The 10,474-nt window shown below is 35.3% G+C and overlaps 1 pseudogene; it reads left to right on the forward strand.

Annotated features, from left to right (window-relative positions):
- Positions 1–218: 218 nt before the first annotated feature.
- LOC111150719 lies at positions 219–5,272 on the forward strand (annotated as a pseudogene).
- The last annotated feature ends 5,202 nt before the right edge of the window (positions 5,273–10,474 follow it).

Consider the following 10,474-nt stretch of genomic DNA (forward strand, 5'->3'; position numbering starts at 1 on the left):
ACTGGAAGCAGCATTAGATCTACCCTTCTGTTCAGTTTTCACAATGATTTTTCTTTTATCTGTGTTTTTTATTTCTTCTCTTTTTGGTTTTCATGAAAAAATTCTAAGGGCACAAGCTAAATGATTAATGAGTACCAAAATATAGACACTTTGATTTCCCCAGCTTCTTGCCAAGTCACATTTGGAGGTTAAGCAATTTTCCTACTCTTCACATATCAAATGAAAATGTTACTATTTCTACATAGTAATACTTTGACATTAATAATGTCATGATTTCCTGAATGAACATTCATTGCCACTTCTCTTTTATTGATGAAATACAAAGATGAACACCTTACCACTATGTTCAAAATATCTCAGTAATTGTTCTTAAAATTTTAGAAACAGTGCGGAGATTCCTTAAGAAATTAAAAAGAGAGCTACCTTATGACCCTGCAATTGCACTACTGGGTATTTACCCCAAAGATACAGATGTAGTGAAAAGAAGGGCCATCTGTACCCCAATGTTCATAGCAGCAATGGCCACAGTCGCCAAACTGTGGAAAGAACCATGATGCCCTTCAACAGACAAATGGATAAGGAAGATGTGGTCCATATATACTACGGAGTATTATGCCTCCATCAGAAAGGATGAATACCCAACATTTGTATCAGCATGGACGGGACTGGAAGAGATTATGCTGAGTGAAATAAGTCAAGCAGAGAGAGTCAATTATCATATGGTTTCACTTATTTGTGGAGCATAAGGAATAACACAGAGGACATGGAGAGATGGAGAGGAGAAGGGAGTTGGGGGAAATTGGAGGGGGAGACAAAGCATGAGAGACTGTGGACTCTGAGAAACAAACTGAGCATTTTGGAGGGGAGAGGGATGGAAGGCTGGGTGAGCCTGGTGGTGGGTATTATGGAGGGCACATACTGCATGGAGCATTGGGTGTGGTGGATAAACAATGAATTCTGGAACACTGAAAAGAAATTAAAAAAATAAATAAAATTTAAAAGAAAGAAATTGGGGTAAAGAATGAAGTGCCCCAGGTGATCCCACCTATGCTGGTCTTTCTTGCCCCATCTGATTCCTCTTGCTTCCTTTTTGCATGTCAGCTACATTTACCTGTTTTTGTTGTTGTTGTTGATGTTTCTGCAGTTTTCTGTCTCTGAGATTATCTAGACCCTTTAATGATGGAAGGCTCTAGGATGACAAATTTTCATAGGCATCACCTTGTTAGACACAAAATTTCTCAGCCTCACTCTTGACCTATTGAAGTGGAATCTGCATTTTTCAGAAAACAACAACAACAACAACAATAACAGAGTATTCACCTACATTACAGTTTGAGAAGCACTCATATATGCCACCTCCCCTGTGGTCCTTTGTTTTGTTTTCCTTTTCTTCTCCTCTGCCCTATGCCTAACAAAGTTTTTCATGTGTTTTCATATGAAAGTGGAAAGTTCATTGTAGGTTTGGAATATGGCCTGCAGTTTGTATGAGGGTTGATAACTGCATTTAAATTTAGATCATGAAGACAATCAAGGACTTTGGTCTCATTAAATTGGTGTATGGTTGATTAGCTCAGAAGATCATACTAATCAAAGAAATCAGAACATCAAAATTTTTAGATAAATTGAAGTTTGCACAAACCTGTCAGAAGTGTCATCTGTGCTGGAAAATAGCATAAAGTAGTTTCAATTGTTAGCATTAGTATATAGTGACTTGATGTTAATGATTCCAGAATCCATAATGCCCAGTGGGACACCTGGCCTTCTCACACATGTTCAGATTTACAATGCCCAGAAGAACAGCTTAGTTTTGTCCTAAAGGGAACCCGTGGGAGCTATTAGGGGATTTTTAGCTCTTCATGCCTTCCTCTTCTGGCAAAAGCGCACAGTTGTACAATTGGTTGACTCTTGTGTTTGAACAAAACTGATTTAAACAACATTTTCCTGAACTTGGTAAACGAAGCATCCAAAATGAAAAAGTGTTGTTTCTTGTGTTTTGTCATTCCAGTGTTACTATATTTTTTCTACTTTAGAAAGTGTAACTCTCGAAAGGATCTCCACTTTTTGTTATAAGATATGGGTAAGAGAGGAATAGTATCTACAACATTCACTCTTTGTATAAAAATTCAAAATACTGTATAATTTGTAATAACTTTAGATCAGCTTACTAGATGCCAAAAATGGCATGCAAAAAATGTAAAACTCTTAATTATCTGTATATCTTATTTTCAGGACTAAATCTGGATAAGCAAAATACCTGCAAAACTGAAATTTTCACCTTAACATAATTAATTATCTTTCTAAGATAACTATAATGACTTTATAAATTTTAGTGAACTAGAATGTTAAACTATTTAAGCTGAATTTTAATATCAGGTCATGTGTCCTACATAACAAGTCTTTCTGACTATGCTGACTAGATGATCTATCCTTTTTAATTAATCACATTCTGTGATTTAAGTTTTAAGGTAAGTCATATACATATTAACTCCTCTAGCCTTTCTCCCACTTCTAGCAACAATTTCATTGAGTATTTTAAAAACATATTAGCAAGAAATTTATAGAAAATGTGCCTCCAATACTCTTTACACCATATCGCTTAATACATACATCACAGAAATTAAATCTGAGATTTTTCAATTGAAATTTTGAACTGCATTTAAGAGAATCCATTCTAAATAAAAATATAATTAACCACTGGAATTTTGGTAGTGGTTATTTGTGTTACCTGTACTAAGTTCCAGAGTTTGACTCAATTTTCTTCTGCTGAAAAAACTGGTAGAGAAATAGTACTCCAAGTAAAACCAGCAGGATTTCTAGAGAAAGCAGCAGGTGACTGACTGCTTAAACCTACATCAAGTCCTGTCACACTAGATATGATGGGGATGGGAAACTAAGTTTCTGGCTCTTTTGACTTCTAGAGTGGTAGATTTTGGTTAAACCAATACTTGTGTGGCAAAGAGGATCAGTTCCCAGCTATCCAAAAAAGACATGTATCTATTGTACAACCTCCTTAATGTCTTTTCTCAAGTTTCTTTCTGTGTCCTTCTTCTTTTTACCTTATCTACTCTCCAGTGGATAGGTCATCTGTAAGTATGCCTTCAGCTACCAAAATGACTCCCAAGTCATTGTTTCTACTAAGCTTCAGTAGACTCATACTACTAGGCTCTCTCACCTAGATGTTCAGAGGTCTCTTTCTCCACAAATAAGGCATTTGATTTCTCAATCTCAACTTCTCAGTCTCAATCTCAACTTCTCAATCTCAACATCTACCCAGTCTCCATGTGTCTCTTCTCTCCTTCACATCTAGCATGATGACTACCTTCTGATTTATTTTTATCTCTTTGTTCTCCTCATCCTTTCCAATATTACATTACACATAAAGTAAGAACTTTACATTCACTTGAATCAACTAGAAGGGATTTGTAAAATGCAGATTATTAGACTTCATTCTTTACCCTCTGAGTCAATGTCTATACCTCACAATCTATATTTTGTACAAAAAGTTCCCCCAAAATTCTGTTGTGTAATCTGGTTTAAGAATCACTGAACCATATTAAAAACTCATTAAGTAGTACTCCTGACTCTAGTTTCCCCTCCCTGCAGCATATTCTCTTCACTACAAGATATTTAATTTGAAAATTATTGTGGGGAACCTAAATGGCTCAGTCAGTGTCTGACTCTTGGTTTCTGCTCAGTTCATGATCTTAGAGTTGAGAGATCAAACCCCACATCCAACTGTGTGCTCAACACAAAGTCTGCTTGAGATTCTTTCCCTCTCTTTTTTACTCTCCCCCTCCTCACATGCTCTCTCCCTCTCTCTTTTTCTCTAAAATAAATAAAATGTTTTTTTAAAAAATTATCTATGGTGCTACTGATTGTCTTAAAAGTTTTTTGTGTATGCCTATTGCCTGAGGAACAAATTTCAACGTCCTTCACATGTCATTCAATTCATTTTGTCACAATTCAAAATTCTTTTCCATTCTTTTCCCCTCAACCATGTGTCAGAATTATCTAAGACATTCAGTTTTCCCCATAAATTCTCTAACACACTCAGGTATCCCCATAAATTTAATAATTTAATAAAAATATTTGAAATGTCTTTCCTTTCTTCTGAATCTGTTAATTCCTGTACATTTTTTGAACTGAAATAATTTCATTTTCTATTACCTCAGTTACCCAAATAGTTTTCATATTTTATAGTAGCAGTAAATAAAAGTAAGAGCATTCTGATTAGTCTATGGCTTTATTTCAACTACTTTCTTCCTCTTTTCTTTCTATATAATCTGAGTGAATGCTTTTTTTATACTTACTGCATTTCATTTCAGGGGTCATCCTGTAACAAGATGGATACTGAAAATGGAACATTGGTGACAAAGTTTATTCTCACAGGATTCACATATCAACTACAGTGGCAAATCCCCCTGTTCCTGGTGTTCTTGGTGATATACCTCATCACCATTGTTGGAAACCTTGGACTAACTGCTCTCAATGCAATGACCCTGACCTTCACATCCCCATGTACTTACTCCTTGGGAGCTTAGCTTTTGTGGATGCTTGGATATCATCCACAGTGACCCCAAAGATGCTGGTCAACTTCCTAGCTAAGAGTAAGATGATCTCTCTCTCTGAATGCATGATACAGTTTTTTTCCTTTGCATTTGGTGGAACAACAGAATGTTTTCTCTTGGCAACAATGGCATATGATCGCTATGTAGCCATATGCAAATCGTTACTTTATCCAGTGATTATGACCTATAGACTTTGCACCTGGCTGTTAGTCTCATCATTTTTAGGTGGCTTTGTTCATTCTGTAATTCATATAGGTTTCTTATTCAGATTAACCTTTTGTAATTCTAACATAATATATCACTTTTACTGTGACATCATGCCATTGTTTAAGATTTCCTGTACTGACCCTTCACTTAATGTTCTGATGGTTTTTATTTTCTCTGGGTCAATACAGGTATTTACCATTCTGATTGTTCTGGTCTCTTATACACTTATCTTCTTTACAATCTTAAGAAAGAAGTCTCTGAAAGGCATTAAAAAAGCCTTTTCCACCTGTGGAGCTCATCTTTTATCTGTGTCTTTATATTATGGCCCTCTTCTCTTCAGATATGTTTGTCCTGGATCTGCACAATCGGATGATCAAGATATGATGGACTCTCTATTTTACACTGTCATAATTCCTTTGTTAAATCCAATGATCTATATCCTGAGAAATAAAAAAGTCATAGATTCACTGAGAAAAATGTTAAAGAGAAATGTTTAGATCTCACACTATTATCTGTTCTCTTTTTCATTTAAAGCATCACAAATTATGCAGATTATATGTGTTCTGTTTGGTAAGAGTGCAAAGACTTTCCAATTATAATTGCCCTAGGGTTTAATGACTTATTACATATGTTCATATCATACTAGAATAATTGAAGCATAAAACAAATAAAAATATTTTATATGCTTACATATTCTTCCTTGTAGTTTTGTAAAATCATTCAGTACTATAGGTTGTATTTCCTCTGAACAGGAATTGATTATGATGTCTTTGATAATTATATAGCCATATAGCCTGGAGGGAGGGCCATGCACATTTGGCCATACACATTGGCCATACACACCAGAGGAGGCAGGTTTATGGTTGAATCAACAACAACAAATCCCAAGAATTCTGCTAGCCATTTAAAGGTCTCTCATTCCACTTTATTTGGGGCATAGTATATTTCATTTCTTCTGGGTATTCAATAATTCTCAAAGCACTAAGGGAAGTAAAAAGAAATGGGGGAGCCATGAGGAAAATATAAGAAGGGAGTTAAAACAGTGAAGGTCCAGCCAAATTGTAAGAGATAGTCTTAGCCCGGTGTCTATGAGAAATGAAATGGAGCCAGGCAGGGGGGAAGGGGAATGTTGACTCTCATTGTCTATGATGCCTTCTACATGCCCTTTCTAGCTGTGTTTGGATGTTGTAGGGTAATCTGTAAAGGTCCGCTAATTCAGAAAGCTAAGAAAGGAGACTATAGAATTTTAAGTGGGATGGTCAGGGAGAAAAAAAGAGAAGAAGCAGAAGAGAAAGGAAATGGTCAATCTTTCTTTCTTTTTCTTTTCTTTTCTTTTTTTTTTTTTTTGAAGAATGAAGCTAGTAAGATATATCAGTAATATGTAATGTTTTAATGTGTTGTTGATGTATGGGCTTCAAAAGCATGTTTCCAAAATTCAAATAATGTTAAGATAATATGATGTCAGAGCACCTAGTGGGTGTCTGGGAAAGACATGAAAATGAGCAAGATTTTGGATGTTCTCTGTTCTAAGAATTTTTAATTTTAATTTTTTTTGTTCTAAGAATTTTTAAATGTTAACTTTCTTCTACCCCATACTCTAAGTATAATGAATAAACCATCTTCAAGTCCAATCCTGTCCTTCCTTTCTCAACATGGAAAATCCACACACTTTTCTACTGATACTCCTGAAGCTTTGGCCCTGATTCTGTGTTTTGTAAAACTTTACTTATCTTTTACATCCTGATACTATTACTTCCATAACATAGTCACCTTGTTATTCTTCAAAAACTCTGATTAAATCAAATCTCTTTTCAATAATTTTTAATGGGTTATCATTGCTACCAGATTATGTGCAAGTACAGTATATCTAGCTCTCCATATATACACATGTATATGTTTGTGTTCATGTGTATGTCTAGATTTATATATTTATCATACATTTTATATATTTATATATATATGTAGATTTTATATATATTACATGTATATTTTTCCATATATATCTATCCATTCATTCCCTCTCTATATTTATCTTCATCACTCTGGTTTGCCATCCTGGTGTTATTTGAGGTCCTTTCAAATAAAACCTTAGTTAACTCTGAGGTCTTTTCTTCCAAAATTCTCCTAATTCTCCTTGTTTTATACCCAAAATGAGTTGCAGAAAGCTTTCTGAATACTTTCTACTCTTTCAAATACATGCTTTTGCTAATACAGGTCTCTTTCACAGAGAAAGGAACTGTCTTCAAGGTCTATCTCTAATATTACAGCTTTCCTAATTATCTTGAAGAGGATAGTAATGCTCACTTGAAACATTCAGTTTTTGTGTTTGAAACATTTAGCAGCTTATTCTTGTTAGGCCACACTTGACTTCATATAATACTTATTTCTGGGCTACAGGCTTTTCAAGAGTATTATTATGAATTCAATGTCCTAGTCTCTATTTTTCCCAGTGTTTGGCATGATGGCTTACACACATGAGGTCCTAAATAAATATTTGTAAAATATATGTAAAAGTGAATTGAATCTGAAAGCCCAAATGAACAGAATGCAGTAAGAGTACATCACTCACTTTCAATCTTGCAACGAGCCCCAGGAGATTACCAGCCCTGGGATGGCTGCTGCAGTCTAGCTCACCTTCTTGCTTCTTTAATGACAGTTACATATGTCATACACTTAAGGTGAATTATTTATGTTCTTATTGCTAGGATTGGCTTCTGGGCTTCATTTAGTTGTTTGGTTTAAACAGCTATTTGTTTAAAAGATGTTTTAAAATAGATAAACATTCAAAAATTGTAACTATTCTATAATCTGGAAATCCATATCACAAGATTAGAGCAGATCATCTGCTCCTGAGGGATATCACCAAGCCCTAGGAAAGGGAGGAGTGGATCACAGTAAAGCTGTTTTTATGCTTTTCTCCCAGAAAAATCCATATTATTGCTATGTCTATAGTTTTTAAAATTTTTTTTGCTATATAATATTCTCACTGTACTGACAGCTTCCTTTAATTGTCTTGATTTTTACTTGTTCATTCGTTATTATAACCCAAGGACTGGATTAATAATGCAACAATTAGCATCTCCTGCCATCATAACAGTCCAGTTCCCTAAGTGGTATTTTCCTTGAAAGAGAAGGTTCACATCAAGCTGAGTATAGGAGTATGGTATGTTACCTGACAAGTCTTACTTTAGGTTTTATGAGTATAGGTCAGAAAATTGGGGGCCTCTCAGAAGCTCATACCTCCTCTGCAACCTCTTGTGCATGTCTGATCTATAGATTCCTCTGCTCTAATTTGACCTTCAGTGCAATACTTTATGCCTTTCATGAATTCATCAAAGTCCCTAGTCCATTGATGTGATCCCATTCTCTCTTATAGATATTTCTATCTTTGTACTTTATTTTTATTGCTTCAGTGGCATGTGGGAAAAAGGTAAAATATACATCTGTGCAAAATACACAGTTTGAACAAGATATTCTGCTGATTCTTTTAAAAAGAAACTATAAAATTACATATGTATTATTTAATGATTATTTAAGTATAAAATATAATAGCACATTGCTAAGTTTACCCAGTTGTCTGGAACACTGATGATGTTGACTAAACCATCTCATGAAACTACCAACAATATACATGAAATTCTCTTCATTATGCAGATGTATTCACTTTCTTAACCTGGGGATTTAAAAGAACTCATAATCCCTCTCATTTTATATACATGGATGTACATATCTATTTTTTTCTTATCATTTTCTAATACCTTCTACCCTTCAGAAGATTTCTGACAGAATCTCTAAAATTGTATTAAAAAAAACAAAAGAATTTAAATTTAGAGTCACACAAAGAAGCACCAATCAAAACTGGAATTGTATTTCTGAAGTTTGGTTTGTTGACAGACTATGGCACAATCTCACTGAGTGCATTTAGGTATGTGTTAAAATCTCTCTGTTCTAATTAAAAATAGAGCTTCCCTATGACCCTGCAATTGCACTACTGGGTATTTACCCCAAAGATACAGATGTAGTGAAAAGAAGGGCCATCTGTACCCCAATGTTTATAGCAGCAATGGCCACAGTCGCCAAACTGTGGAAAGAACCAAGATGCCCTTCCACGGACGAATGGATAAGGAAAATGTGGTCCATATACATTATGGAGTATTATGCTTCCATCAGAAATGATGAATACCCAACTTTTGTAGCAACATAGACGGGACTGGAAGAGATTATGCTGAGTGAAATAAGTCAAGCAGAGAGAGTCAATTATCATATGGTTTCACTTATTTGTGGAGCATAACAAATAGCATGGAGGACAAGGGGAGTTAGAGAGGAGAAGGGAGTTGAGGGAAATTGGAAGGGGAGGTGAACCATGAGAGACTATGGACTCTGGAAAACAATCTGAGGGTTTTGAAGGGGCGGGGGGTGGGAGGTTGGGGGAACCAGGTGGTGGGTATTAGAGAGGGCACGGATTGCATGGAGCACTGGGTGTGGTGCAAAAACAATGAATACTGTTATGCTGAAAATAAATTTAAAAAATTTTAAAAAAATCTCTGTTCTAGGCTTCTTTTTAGTTCTTTTAAAAAGGAAGTTCTCAAACTTCAGCTTAGAATCAACTAGAATAGAAAGCTTTTTAAAACACAGATTGACAGACACTACCAACAGTTTTTGATTCAGCAATGTTTATGTTGTTTATTGGTTTAGGCCCATATTTATAGAATCCCTGCTTTGGACTAAGTCTTGAATATTCCCCAAATTCATAGGTTGTAGTCCTAACCCCTAATGTGCTGGTACTTGGAATGGGGCCTTGGGAGGTATTAAGTTATGTCATCATAAGGAACCTTATGGGAACTTCACAATGTGAATAGTGTCCTCGTAAGAAGAGGAAGAGAAAGGACAGCCCTCTCCCTCTACATGAATACTCACCCAGGAAAAGCCATGTAAGCACACTGAGAAGGCAGCTGCCTATAAGCCAAGAAGGAAGATCTCACCATGTAACACCTTAATCTTGAATTCCCCATCCTCCAGCACTGTAAGAAATAAACATCTGTTGTTTAAGTTACCCAGTGTGTGGTATTTTTATAGCAACCAACCAGGCTGAGACAACCACTGTTTTAAAATAATCAGTGAAGCAAAACTCTAATAATAAGATATTTAGGGACCAGTCACAATGGAGTGTATATACACCTTCTATTTCTTATTTAAATACCTCTATGCAAATATTCTAAAAGTTTCCACTTTCTGCCTTCTACTTTCCTCTCTGTTTTGGGTAGATAGATGGAGATTTCAATAGGACATCTATTACAAAGGATGAGGATGTTTGGATCTTTTTATAACTTTTTCTTGGGAAGCATGATACACAGTGATAGTATCAAACATAACACTATTGCTTCATTTCAACAAGGATAATAGGAGGGAAATCTGTTTATTAGAAAAAAAAATTATAAGGTTGGATCCACATTTGTGCCATCCCTCCCCCAAAAATTCATATTTAAGATTTTCCACTGCTGCAATAATATGATGTTTATCTCTTTTGAGGAGATAACCCTCTTATTTGACAGCAATAACTGGCGACCTTATGACATCCTGTATTTTTCAAGGACAAGAAATTCATTAAATGTATGGTCAGGGTTAAAGAAATTTCAAAATGTCTGAGGTTATAAGATTCAAGCAAAAACTAATAACCAACTGTACACTGTTAACAGGAA

Source organism: Enhydra lutris, unplaced genomic scaffold (genome assembly GCF_002288905.1).
Source record: "Enhydra lutris kenyoni isolate GAN:26980312 unplaced genomic scaffold, ASM228890v2 scaffoldscaffold2, whole genome shotgun sequence".
Lineage (NCBI taxonomy): Eukaryota > Metazoa > Chordata > Mammalia > Carnivora > Mustelidae > Enhydra > Enhydra lutris.